This window comes from Rhipicephalus sanguineus, chromosome 1 (genome assembly GCF_013339695.2).
Source record: "Rhipicephalus sanguineus isolate Rsan-2018 chromosome 1, BIME_Rsan_1.4, whole genome shotgun sequence".
NCBI classification, from domain to species: Eukaryota; Metazoa; Arthropoda; class Arachnida; order Ixodida; family Ixodidae; genus Rhipicephalus; species Rhipicephalus sanguineus.
The window spans coordinates 101,072,669-101,087,446 of record NC_051176.1 but is presented as its reverse complement, the minus strand read 5'-3'; the positions used below and the strand labels follow the sequence as shown (position 1 = coordinate 101,087,446).

The following is a 14,778-nucleotide window of genomic DNA, read 5'->3' as shown; positions in this document are numbered from 1 at the left end:
CTTTGAAGCAGAAATACCGAGGACACACTTTAAAGTTAGCAGGGCCTCAGCATTGAACTTCATGAAGACTGACTTTACGATCACTACGGTTAGGATGAGTAGTCAATCCAGTATATGCAGTCCCATGTATATTTTTCCGACATGCGACAAGGAGACACTGACAGTGCACTTGTAAAACTAATGTAGGCATTGGAGAACTGTGGAAGGCACATGCAACAATGTTAGTTGACTGATATATATCAACGATTGTGGTACGAGGCAGTGAAGTGCCATACCTATTTTATTTGCCACGTTTGGATATGCTATACTATGCCAGCTAGCGACATGCATAGATTCTGTGTCCCCGTCTTACACATGGTTCACTCCCTCTGCATGCTTATGCCAAGCACACCAGTGTTCCTTATGCAGTAAAATGGTCTAAGCCTCTTTTTGTAAAAGTGTTTTCAGGTTGATCATTTTAAAATATGATGCATGCTCCTCTAATGCAAAATAAAGTCTGATATGCCTCCCTACTATTCTGAAACGGTAATTTAGCTGCTCCCAGCCTGCTCTAAAACTGCATTTTACCTGCTCCCAGTAGTGCTCCTAGACAAAATGTCAGTTCCACCCCTCATAATACATTGCCCAATTACACTGACTGTTGCAGAGTATTATATGCAAAGTATGTTAATTATCAGATAACAAAACTACTGGGAATATATTAAGTTGCGTGTAAGTGGTTACATACAAGCCTGTTCAGGTTATATTGGAGGATTGTAGCAGCAGTGGAGGGAAGTACTGGCAGTAGCAGAATTGCAAGAGCCGCACCAAGGCCTGAATGAATGGCTTGATGTGGCTGTAAGCAGGCTTTCCTGCAAGGCTATTTTTATTTAATACAGAAAATATCCTTGCAGGTTTTTCACTAATAAAAATTTTCTAGAAATCCTTCCAAGTTTTCTGAACAGATATAAACCTTTAAGCAGGCTTTCCTGCAAGGATATTTTCAAAAACTAAAAACTCCCGTTTACAGAAGGGATGCTTTTCTCATTTCAAACGCATTTCCCCCTCTACATGTGAGTAAAAGTGCACAAGCAACAAGGCTTTTCAGAAATTTATCCTGGAATGTCGCGCGTCATAGTTATTCTCTATGCCACACATGATGACCAGGGAACCTGTCACTGAGTGCCGTAAAATGGCGAGCAAGCGCCCCCCACGGTGAAGGACAATCCGACCAGATTTGGAGAGGGGGGGGGGGGGCGCTTGCTTGGTCCCGGACCGAAATTCAAGATGGCGGCTGGAGAGGCGCTAAATAGAAAAAAAAAATGCCCATCCATGTTTCTAATGAAATGCTTTATTTATTTGTTGTTTTTATTCCCCCTCGTCATTGTCAAACCATTGAAGCAGCGACCGGTTTGACCAATATACAACCGGCCACATGACAACGGAATTTCATAAACAACATTAGATAGGCATTCAGTGTATTCATTCTTGTGGTTCTTTTTACACAAGCGATGCTGGTCTGGAAAAAAAAGTGGCCGCAGAGGAGGAGGGGGAGGGGGGGGGGCCACTTGCTCGGTCATTGGCGCTTATTTCAGATCTCCCGAAAAAGGGAGATCTGAAAAAGGGATTGCTCGGGTGGGGGCGCTTGCTCGGCATTTTACCGTAAGCTCTCCAGTGTACAGTGAGAGAGGGAGGAGCAAAAGAAAGTAAAGGCTGTTGAATGGAAAAAATAGTTCGTTCTGCTAGTCTGTAGTAGAGATTATTTTATTGGAATCTATAGTAGCACACACATGCTCAGTAACATTTTTGACAACTATCCATTCCCTGTTTGCGCAGCTGTCCTTGTCGCAGCACTGTTCCTTTGGCAATCATCTTCATGTTCCTCTGCCATACTGGACGGCACCAATCTGTGGGTAGTAAATCTGCAACTGCCCAGACTCAGCTGCTAGCATCAACCAAATCACCACTGGAATTTGCTGCTACCACTACAGGCGTTTTAAACACCACACCAATGCCTGCTCTTCAATAGGAGTAGCAGCGCCTCAGCAGTCGCATCAAAGCCTGAAATCCCTGTTTGCACAGGTATTTTAAGTTTGTTTCTTAGGTTTTCTGCTTTGATCTGCTGCTGCCATCAGCACTGTGTGTGCCAGAGTCTGGGACTTTTGTTGCTTATTTTCATTCATTATGACAGCATTTTGCCTACACAACAGCATCAATCCCAGACTCCTTATGTTCAGCAAGATCTTGTAATGACGTGCTCAGATGTACATTTCGTTATGTTTTGAACCACAGCTCATAGGCCCTCGGCTTTTTTTAGACGGCTCTGCATTCGTCAGAATGGTGTGAGTAAACAGTAACCCTGACCATGACAACGAATGCATGGTATGCATACGTTGCCATGGTCACGTATAATGTATGCACGGTATGCACGGAGCTCATGGTAGCCTTTCTCATGTACTATATGCTGACTGACAAACTTTTGCTGCCTGTGCCTTTGCCTTACCTTGCCTTTCTCATGTCAATCTTTTTGTAGTACGTTGTGATTTGCCTTGCTGTCATAATATATGCAAAAACACAGCTATTCTTTGTTGACCTACTACTGTTGCTTTGATTTATTGCCATTCATAATTTCTTTGTACATAAGCATCCAATACAGTCTTTGACCGTCATACTTTTTAATGATGTTTTAGAGTTCCAGGAAGTCATGGCCACAAAATAAGTCTATACTGTCACGTGGTTGTGACAACGCAGCAGTCATACCTGTAAAGATTGAACTCTTTAGTAAGTAAACCTGTGCCTAGTCAATGAAGTAACATTGACAGCACAATTATAGCCTCGAGCACAGTCTTCGGTCATCAATAGTCAGACCTTCGGTTAAATGTATTGGTTTTTATACATGTGCAGTCATTTATTTCAGCGTTTATTGCTGGTGCTTGCTTAAGTTCCAGAATGCACTAACTATATGCATCATGCATGCAATCTGAGCTGAACATTCCGAAGCATTTGATAATGTTTCCATACACTGAGGCACATCCTACACCGAACAACAACACATCAAGAGTTTTAAGTGGTGAAACCCAATCACCATGAAAATCAAGTATGCCTGTTAGTATGAAGCTTGACGTTTCTTGGAGCAGATGTCAAGTGTGCTTTGTAGCCCTCAATGCTACATATCATTTCTGATGCTGTGGGGCACAGACACGAGAAGTTTTGTTCAATCTGCACTTAGAATATGAGGGAGACTGCCACTCTTCCTTACAATAGTCAGTAGCAAGTTTAAGCACTGAACGTAGCTTAATAAAGCCAGAAGCTCTCCAGGTCTACTTGTTAACAAGAGGTGAGAAAATGTACCAAAAATATCTGTTCAAGATGAAATGTGCCACAATAGAAAGCAATGGACAACACTTAATAACAGCCATTCTATGACTACACATGCCCATTCCCTTGATCGCTCCTCTTATAGGAGAAGGCGTTTTTTGGTGCAAGGCAATGCCACATTGTTGTTAACACATTCCCTTCCACCGAGTCATTTGTTCAGCTTGAGAAGATAAAGTTTTCGGTCTGGTGGCAAAATCTGCAGCTTCTAAATCTTGCACAATAAGACACAGCCATCAGCAGCTTTGTAGTCTTCAAGTACCCTTGCAAGTTTCTGTATTTGTCTATATTTTTCTCAGCATGAACTTAACAAGATCTCCTCATTTTTCTTATTTCTTATGAGTATTATTAAATTTTATGGGGAAAAACGCCAGGCCTGCGCTGAAACCGCAGCACAGTCACAGCGAAAGCTAGAAGAGCGGCGTTTCTAGAGCCCGTTCTAAGCTCTCTTGGGGCTACAATACAAGTACACTAGAAAGGTACCCACTACGCCATAAATCACAATTTTTGTGAAGTTGGGAAGCACCTACTAAGCCATTATTTGTCATTCTGCGGAGAAGCGAGGCACCAGCTACACGTCTGTAAGGCATTATGTGCACTTTGTTGACGTGACAACTCATGACGATGAAGAATTATGGCTCAGCCCTTTGTAATGGTTTGGAAGCTTTAAACGGCCCACCAGTTATGTAATTTGCATTGGGTGACGCCCGGTCGCTATTTCCCTCTCCCGTCACGCTGTATAACATACGTTGACGTGGGAGAAAGACGGGGGGGGGGGGGGCGAAGAACTTTACTGAGACTCCGAGGAAATGGATCATGCGCTTTTGGGATTCCTTGGCAACCAATACAAGTGCACTTGTGAGGAACCCACTACGCTCTAAATCATGGTAATTTTACTGAGACCCCGAGGAAATGAATCATGCTCTTATGGGCTTCCTTGGCAACCAATACAAGTGCACTTGCGAGGAACCCACTACGCTATAAATCATTGTAATTTTTGAGAAGTAGGGCAGCAGGCACTGTGCCATTTTTCGTCATTCTACGGAGAGCCGTGGTACCTGCTAAACGCAGGTAAGGCATTATGCGCACTTTGTTGATGCTGTTGCCTGATGACGATGAAGAATTATGGCAGAGCTCTTTGTAATGGGTTGGAAGCATTCAACAACCTACTCGTTGCGCAATTCGCATTGTGTGACGCCTGGTTACAGAATTCGCGTTGTGCGACGCTTGGTGCTTATTTTACTCTTCTACCATGCTATATTGCATAGACTAATGTGGTTCCTTCCCGACATGAAGCCTGTATAGGACCTTTTACAGCGAAAGCTGTTATGAGATCATTTCAACGGCCGTTTTTGGTGGCGTAGTTGTCCGCCGCCGCCGCCGGTGTCCGTAACCACTATCGCTCGAAAGAAGAAAAAAAACGAAATAAGAAAAAATTTCCAGGATGGAACGGGGTTCGAACCTGGGCCCTCTGCGTGGGAGCCTAGTGTTGTACCTCAGAGCCATGCCGGTGCTTGGAACTGCCTTGCAAAACGACGCTATACAGTCTTCATGTCGGAAAGGAACCACATCAGCATATGTAATTTAGTGTGGTAGAAGAGTGAAATAACAACCACGCACCACACAACGCGAATTTTGTAACCAGGCGTCACACAATTCGAATTGCGCAACGAGTGGGATGTTGGATGCTTCCAACCCACTACAAGGGGCTCTGCAATAATTCTTCATCGTCATCAGGCACAACACCAACAAAGTGCGCATAATGCCTTACATGTTTGTTTTTAGCGGGTACCACGGCTCTCCGTTGAATGACGAAAAATGGCCTAGTGGCTGCTTCCCCACTTCACAGAAATTATGATTTATAGCGTAGTGGGTTCCTCGCAAGTGCACTTGCATTGGTTGCCAAGGAAGCCCATGAGCCCATCATCCATTTCCTCAGGGTCTCAATAAAGTTCTTCCCCCCTCTCTCTGGCTCTCTTTCTCACGTCCATGTATGTTATATTGCATGGTGGGAGAGTTAAATAGCGACCGGGCGTCGCATAATGCGAATTACGTAACTGGTGAGCCGTTTAAAGCTTCCAGCCCATTACGAAGGTATGACCCACAATTCTTCATCGTCATCAGTCGTCACGTAAACTAAGTGCACATAATGCCTTACATATGTGTAGCTGGAACCTCGCTTCTGCGCACAATGACGAATAATGGCGTTGTAGGTGCTTCCCAATTTCACAAATATTGTGATTTATGGCATAGTGGGTACCTTGCTAGTGCACTTGTATTAGTAGCCCCAAGAGAGCTTACAACGGGCTCTAGAAATGCCGCTCTTCCAGCTTTCGCTGTGACTGTGCTGCGCTTTCCGCGCAGGCCTGGCATTTTTTTGCAAAGCAGTTTCAAGCACCGGCATGGCTCAGAGGTTCAATACTGGGCTCCCACGTAGAGGGCCCAGGTTCGAACCTCATTCCCTCCTGGAATTTTTTTCTTATTTCGTTTTTTTTTTTTTTCTTATTTCGAGCGATACTGGTTACGGACACTGGCGGCGGCGGCGGCGGACAACTACGGCACCAAAAACGGCTGGTGAAATGATCTCATAACAGCTTTCGCTGTAAAAAGCATTGACTGAAGCTGCACCAGATATTTTTTTTCCTACCTATTCCAGACGTCCTCAGTTAGGCGTTTCCTACAGTGTGCCTTTGGAGCGCTTTTGTCGTATGGCCAAATCTCCTGAATATTGATCCTGCCCCGTGGTAGCGTCGTGAATCGCCATTCAATGATGACACTAGCTGCTGTTAGTCTCCCACAGTTAAACTCGGCTTATGTGAAAGGCCTCAAGTAGGCAATTATTCTACTTCTCTTGACACAGTCATCAGCCCTTCACAGTTGTCAAGCATGCTTTGTAGTCCTCAATGCCAGTGGCGTAGCCAGGGGATGGCATACAGAACACAAAATGAATCTCGACCATATCTGCTCGCCCTGCCCCACTTCAGATCAAGGAGGTGCCCCTGAACTTGTGGTTAGTGCATGCTCTTGAATCCCTTTGTTGTGTGACATATAATACACTTGTGTCGATGCCACCGATACCTTTTCAAAAATTTCTAAGTGTTCAGTTTGCAGGCACTCCCGCATGGCATTATGTGTCTCTAAAGAGTGAAGACCCTTGCTTGCTGAAGAGCCTGGTGATAAGTTTCCAAAGTCTTGCTACTGCATCTAGCTTCTTGTATGAGAGCTTGACATCTTCCTTCCAGAGCAACATCACTTTGTATCGTCCGTCAAATTGTTTCATTACTGGACAGAGTTTGTTGTCACTGCCAACTGTATCCAAAATCCTGATCCTCTCCAGTTCCCACAACAAGCAAGGGAATAAATCGCTTCCTTGTATATTTGTCTTCAGTACACAGACCATGATCTGTGAAATTCCTTTTTCTGATTAATGCAGTTCGTGTGACCTTATAACATCCAGCCTAGCTTGGAGTTCATGGCAATGAGTGTCTTATTTCTGTCACATTGGCTTCTTCCATCATCAAAGTCCTCATTTGGTCACAGGTAATGAGTACACATATGCTTGCTTTCCTGAAAGTAGATTCATACATCCACTTCTGCCCAAAAGCTCTCTAGATGGAGCTGTACAACATGCTGCTTCTGCACTGCTTGACTTGACTTGCTTGTAAACATGTTGAGCACAGTGATGGTAGAGCCCACACACTGCAACTTCAGTTATTGTGACAGCTGCCGAGTGATGAAAGTGCACCGACTATGTCCATAAATGATGCCTTAAATGTGGTATTGACAGGGCACTTGCATGCCCAAGTACGGAACATCTACAGGAGGACACTGGTTGATGCATTTGCAATGGATGCTCAGATTTTCCCCCAGCAATATGCACACAGTCATTGTTGCAATGGGATTCCTTGCCAATATCTCAGCATTTGTGTTGCCAGTTTCGTATGTCTTCTGGCTTACATTCCTGGATCACACATGCTCATGACATTACATCTTTGACAGGTAGAGCATGCACCTTTGCATATATAACCCTGTGGAACACCAGTGTCAATTTTTTATTTTGTAGGTGTCGTTCTATTTACCAGCACATATTGCTCCTGGGTATGTAGGTGCTCAGGGAAAAGTGTTAGTGGAATGCCCCATATTCCGTAGTCTTTTAGCTTTCTTAGCAGTGCACAATGATTTCCGCATTTCAGATGCTTTCGTTAGATCAACGAAATTTCCCATTGTGAGTGGCCTATATTCTATGTTTTGTTTTTTCTACACTGTTCAGCAGAGCACGTTACATAGTCTGTGTTCATGTAGCCATAATTCTTTAATGACATAGACGTTGTAATTCGTATAAATTACAGTTTGTGTAAACAAAATGAGATGATAATTATTTATTGTCACGTTGTAGAGTTTCTTTTAGAAAATACGATTTTTTTATCAAAATCTTATGACAGTAAAGCTCCTGTCGTTTTCGCGCACTAACTCCACGTCGAGGCTAAAATACTTTGCCACAGTTAAAATTACACGGATGTGACTAATTAAAAAAACTCATTGATTAACTTTTTACTCATTGACTTGAGCAAAGATGTTTATATTAGAGAGTTGCAGTGTGTGCCAATTCATGGCATACCCATTTTTTTAGAAATCACAAAAAGTTGCACATATTTAGAGATATTTGTCATCGAATTTTAAGGCCGCTACCGAAACTGATCGCATCCAGCGCGCAAAAAACGCGACCACTCTGTTACATCAGACCAGAACTACGTGTGGTAAGGAAGTGATGAAATTTGAATGAAGGTGCGTCCCGGCTGTATCTTTCCGTGAAAAGCAGCAAGTCATCTCAGTTGCGCCAGTGGATCGCCTTACCTTTGAGTGTGGTGTTTGGTGCTTATCTGTGTTTTTTTCTAGCTGTGCGCAAAAAAAAAAACGCGATATCAGCCTTTTCTTCCCCTGTGAAGCATAAAACTCAGGGGCTGCTACTGCGGCGTTTATTCGTGCAGACAGGCGAAAGTTTTTCGCTCCTGTTTATAGTTTAAGAAAGAAACAGATAAGCACCACACATTGCACCCAAAGAATAAGCTGCCTACTTGTCTATTTCAGAATGCTTACCAGTTTTCCTAACCATATTTTGCATTGGCACGCCTTGATTGAAATTTCGCCACTTCCGTGTCACGTGTACTTCCGGTCTTACGTGACAGAGAGGCCATGTTTCCTACGCACCGGGCGCTGTAAGTTTTGATATTAGCCTTAAAATTCGATGATGAATATCTCTAACTACGCACAATTTTCGCAATTTCTAAAAAATGGATGTGCCATAATTTGGCATGCATTACAACTTTTCAACATAAACAACAGCCCTCAAGTCATTAACTGAAAAGTGGACGAGTTTTTGTTAATTAGTCACGTCAATGTCATTTTAGCAGCGGAAAAGTATTCCCACCTCAACATTAAGGCCATTTGCGAAAACGAAAGGAGCCTGACTGTCATAGAATTTTTATTAAAAATCTGTATTGTTCAAACAAAGAAGCATCCTGTATACTTTTCAAATCCTGGTTCACTTTTAGACACCTTCAGTTTCAATGAACTTTGAAAGTCTGCATAAGCCTGATACATGCCTTCAAGCATTGTCATTACTGAGGGGAAATATAATTTTCTTTACGACATTAGATTTACCATTAGCTTTCTTGGTCTTCAAGTGAAATAAGTTTTCTTTAGAAAGCTAGAGGCTACATTAGGAGTCTTGCAGCTTTTATGTCTAACCTCTAAACGTGCATTGTGTGGTTGGGTCTTCAGTTTGTTGTTTATATTATTATTGACTGAATGCATCAAACTGATAGTCATCTGTTCACATTTGTGCTCAGTTCTTGCTATAGCAATAACAAACCTTCCAGCCTTCATGTGACCATGAAAATAATTAATAAAGCTATTATATATACGTATTTTCTTCTACAGACCTCATGCTACAAACAATACGAGAAGGCCTATGCTTTGGTGACTGATTAGGCATACAGTGATGGAAGTGACATTTTTCTTTTTGGAGCAGATTCTGGAGCAGAAAAAATGCTAGTTTGGAGCAACTATATTGGTGTTTTCGGAGGAGATGGAAGAATATTCCAAATGACTCGTGGAGTATAAAGCATCATTTAAGCATCTCATAAACATTAACATTTATTATTAAACATATTGCACATACAGTAATCACTCCTAATTGCAAGAAACAAATATTTAAGCAGATGGATGGTTATTGAACACCAAGTTAGATGAGCTATATATTAAAAATGCCAGTACTTGTGGCAGAAATTATATAGAAGCAATAAAGCTGAGCACCAAATTACAAAACTAACTGCAGTCACATATAACTGTCATCAAAGCAGCTGTTTGTAATCGGTACGAGATCAAAGCAATCTTATTTTCATACTTCACAAAAATAGCCTGCATTGAAAGTTTCACCAACAAAAACAAAAAAAACAGCTAAATAAGCTATACACTTAGAGTGCCAGTTCTTGTGGCATAAGTGAGGGGAAAAGCTGATAAAATGATAAATGTAATTAATCGCACATCACAGTCGTAAGCAGTATGATATCGAACTAATCTCACGCATATTTCACCAAGATAGCCAGCTTTTCAGGTACAAATATAGAGCTAAATCAGATATATATCGACAATGCCAGTACTTGTGGTGTTTTCAATATGCTAGTATGCAGATATTATGGAAGCTGCATACTAGCATATTAGGATGATAATATAGAGCTTGCTTTTGGTTTCGTTAAGGCTCACTGCATGGTCACATCGTCAAAGTTAATTGTTTTCAGTTTCGCAGCATCATTTCGGAGCAGTTACAAACAAAAGCGACAGTTTGAAGCAGCATATAGCAGCATCTCTCTTTTGGAGCAGTTTGGAGCAGCACTTCCATCAATGGACATAGATACTGTTGTAAACATGGCCATGTGATCACTGATGTTACTGGCAATGGCTCCTGGCAAATAGCAGGCCTGGATGGCTAGTTATACATTTCATTTCACAGTGTGGCTTATTGTGGTAGTAATATATCCCAATGGTCATTGAAAGTCCTATGGACATCCACTGGTATGCCAGTTTTGGACATACGAATGTCCGATGGAGATCCTCACAAATCTGCTGGCTATACTAAGAACGTCCATGGGACCCTTATGTGCAACAAAAGTGGCAATCCATCGAATGTCCGATGGGTGCAGGAAACGTAAATTGGGACACAGGACGGACATGCAGTTAGCCCTTTCAGTACGTGCATCGGAATCCGTTGAAATATTGTTGTTGAAATTAAGGAACGGTCATCGGACCTGCGTTAAGAAAAAGAAACGCCAGGCCTGCGCTTAAACCGCAGCACAGTCACAGCGAAAGCTGGAAGAGCGGCGTTTCTAGAGCCCGTTGTAAGCTCTCTTGGGGCTACAATACAAGTACACTAGAAAGGTACCCACTACGCCATAAATCAGAACTTTCGCGAAGTTGGGAAGCACCTACTAAGCCATTATTCGTCATTCTGCGGAGAAGCGAGGCACCAGCTACACGTCTGTAAGGCATTATGTGCACTTTGTTGACGCGACGACTGATGACGATGAAGAATTATGGCTTAGCCCTTTGTAATGGGTTGGAAGCTTTAAACAGCCCACCAGTTATGCAATTTGCATTGGGGGACACCCGGTCGCTATTTCCCTCTCCCGTCATGCTGTATAACATACGTTGACTTGGCGAGAGACGGGGGGGGGGGGGGGGGGGGGGGGGGAAGAACTTTACTGAGACCCAGAGGAAATGGATCATGCGCTTATGGGCTTCCTTGGAAACCAATACAAGTGCACTTGCTGAGGAACCCGCTACGTTATAAATCATTGTAATTTTACTGAGACCCCGATGAAATGGATCATGCGCTTATGGGCTTCCTTGGCAACTAATACAAGTGCACTTGCGAGGAACCCACTACGCTCGCTATAAATCATTGTAATTTTGAGACCCCGAGTAATAGGATCATGCGCTTACGGGCTTCCTTGGCAACCAATACAAGTGCACTTGCGAGGAACCACTACGCTATAAATCATTGTAATTTTTGAGAAGTAGGGCAGCAGGCACTGTGCCATTTTTCGTCATTCTAAGGAGAGCCGTGGTACCTGCTAAATGCATGTAAGGCATTATGCGCACTTTGTTGATGCTGTGCCTGATGACGATGAAGAATTATGGCAGAGCCCTTTGTAATTGGTTGGAAGCATTCAACAACCTACTCGTTGCGCAATTCGCATTGTGTGACGCCTGGTTACAGAATTCGCGTTGTGCAACGCTTGGTGCTTATTTTACTCTTCTACCACGCTATATTGCATATGCTAATGTGGTTCCTTCCCAACATGAAGCCTGTATAGGACCTTTTTGCAAAGCAGTTTCAAGCACCGGCATGGCTCAGAGGTTGAATACTGGGCTCCCACGTAGAGGGCCCAGGTTCGAACCTCGTTCCATCCTGGAATTTTTTCTTGTTTCGTTTTTTTTTTCTTATTTCGAGCGATACTGGTTACGGACACCGGCGGCGGCAGCGAACAACTACGGCGCCAAAAACGGCCGGTGAAATGATCTCATAACAGCTTTCGCTGTAAAAAGTGCGCTTGCACCTATTTCACCGGTAGGCTCGCGCAACAGCAATTCTCTGCCTCCCAAAGCAGTAGTGGATGCTCGATTATTTCACCAAGGCTGTGGTGGATTAAGGTGTGCCCGGGACCTTTACCCTTTACTGAACCATATGGGGTCACCTTACGAGATGAATACCCAAGACACCTCTACCCCTTAGGAAAAACCATTCGATTTCCGGTCGGCACTGGGAATCGAACCCATACTTACCGCATTGGAAGCAAAGCTCTACCATGTAGCCACCGCTGCGGTTTAAGCTTTGATTGATTTGCAATAAGTGTATGCACTGCAATGGAATCTAGGGTCTGTAGTATTACGATGTCACACACACACACAGCAGAGGCTACCAACTTGTTCGCGAGTGGGGGGGCTGGCGTCGCTCTCACTGTCCGCCGCATATATATATATATAATATATATATATATATTATAAGGCGGTTTGTTCACAAAACCAAGGCCTGGGTTCAGCGATGTCAAACACTGTCGCGCGCTCTCGGCTTGTTGTCTTGGTCTTCTTCCGCTCCTACTCGACTCGATGCTGCCTCGCCGTCTCTCTTCCCGACTACAATATATATATATATATATATATATATATATATATATATATATATATATATATATATATATATATATAACTTCGTTTTAAATCAAGAAGAATCTGCACAGATTGTGCAGGCTGGGCCGCCCTACACCGCGACAACACAGCAGTGTTTAACCACATTTTGAAAATATTACCGTGAAGTTTAAAATACACCCATATTTAACCTGATCATCTGAGCATTGCATCAGCAAACTTCCCAGTCTTAGTTTGGCGTTGTAGATATGATGAGTACGAAGAACCTGCTATGACTCTAGTACCTTAAATTCTCACTTATTAAATAAAACATGTGGCTCACAAACCAAGGTATTTCGCAGAAGTGTTCAGGATAAGCCGAGTGCCAATTTCTTTACTGTTAGAGCTCTCTAATATAAGTCTTTCTTAAGAAGGAAACCACGTTGAGCTGGCTGTGTACAATTATAAGATTATAAATGACAACGAATTTATATGCTAGGTGTCGTTCCTTGCCCTCCTACTTTTCCCAGCTTGGGTGGGGGGCGGGCGGGAAAGCGGTGAAGTGGCCCTTTACTCCTCCCCTCCGGATCCTCCAAGTAAGTAGCCTACGTAAACTGTGTAAGCTAAAATTTTCCTTGAAAACAAGTGCGATTATAATATTAAACTACCCCGCATTGTTTCCCTCCGTATAGGTCGTTAGCTCTTAATGATTGGTCGAAATTTTCTGGGTCATGCTCACAGCACCTGCTCGTAAAAGGATGCAACAAATGACGCGTAAGTGATCCGCCGTCTAATTACCATTTACGCATGACTGCGTAAAAAATAACGAACTATTTGAACACGCCGTATGATCCTCATAGTTCTTCGCTATTCGTCAAAATTTTCAATGTACCATAAGTTGCCTCCTTGTTACGCGACGTCACAAGTCTTCGAAAACGCGTGGCGTTAAAATGAAGTGTACACAATAAGCAGCACATCCCAGTGCTGAACAATAGCTCACTTTTTTCGGAATATCCAACACTTTCTGAACGTAATTTAAGAAGCTGCCCGCCAGTCACATAGGCAGCGGCTGCTTATAGCAGCGGGCGAGATAGATTCATATGTCTAACTGTTCATAAAAGATACTTTCAGTTGTAGTATATCGATGTTGAGCTGTTTTTGCACGTGTACAACTCTCTGTGAATCATCGTTGCTGACAGAGAGGTAGAGAGAGAAATAAACATTATTAGGAACAGACACAATCCTTTGCAGGTGGGCAGCCTTCTTAGTCCAGAAAACCCTGGACGCTCATCATCTCCCTGGTGAGGCAGATCGAGAAATGGGGCAAATTTGAAAGCTGGGCTTCTCAATATGCTCTGAAAAAGGAGAGCGTTTGATCGAGCTATAAAACGTTCACTGGTTCCCGCCCGTATTTGCGTCGCCGAATACTCAAATTTCAGGCCAGGCAGAACGAAATAAAATCATGACAGATTGCTGTAATGTTGTGGAGCCCCTGCTGAGCGATAGCCTCCTCTGCAATGCTCGAGCGCAAGGCGTGCAAGCGGGTATAGGCAGAAGCACGTTGTTGGGCTAGTCGGTTCATGTTCTTTCAGAAGCCACGAAGTGGCTATTTCGCGCAAAAAAACCAAGGGGAGGGTTGAGGGGAGCGCAAACTTTCGACTGTTTATTCGACTTTTCGACGTTCTTTCGACTGTTTATTATGTTTCGACTGTTTATGTTAATAACAGTCGAAAGTTTGCGCTCCCCCTCAACCCTCCCCTTGTGTTTTCTTTGCGCGAAATAGCCACTTCCGTGGCTCTGAAAGTGGTATAGGCAGCCCGCACCGCAGCTAGCTTACAGTACGTGGTCATGACACGAGGACAGTCGTCACAGCAGAACCGTAGGACAAATTTTATTACATAATTACGTTATTGTAAAACTTCGCCCGTTAAGTAAAACTTTGCCTGACTTGTTAGTTTTTTAACCACGGTCGAAAGTGGGGGGGGCTCCCCGCCCTTGCCCCCCCGGTAGATACGCCTATGCACACCAGTACTTTCATAGCTGCTATTGCAGACATCTGCGCACACGAACAGAAGAATAAGGACACGACGACACGAGCGCTGACTATCACTGAAATTTTTTTCATTCACCACACACATATAAATATACACATTGAAGGGTCACATGATGAAGGACCTTTCAATGTGTATATTTATATGTTGTGTGGTGAATAAAAAAAATTTCAGTTGATAGTCAGCG

At 43.2% G+C, this 14,778-nt stretch overlaps 1 long non-coding RNA gene across 1 annotated transcript in view; it reads left to right on the top strand.

Moving 5' to 3' along the window:
* Positions 1-2,294, top strand: part of LOC119394519 (uncharacterized) — a 30,944-nt gene extending 28,650 nt beyond the window's left edge. The window contains exon 3 of the long non-coding RNA XR_005184164.2: positions 1,816-2,294. This is a non-coding gene — a long non-coding RNA (uncharacterized LOC119394519). The remainder of the gene's footprint in view (positions 1-1,815) is intronic.
* The last annotated feature ends 12,484 nt before the right edge of the window (positions 2,295-14,778 follow it).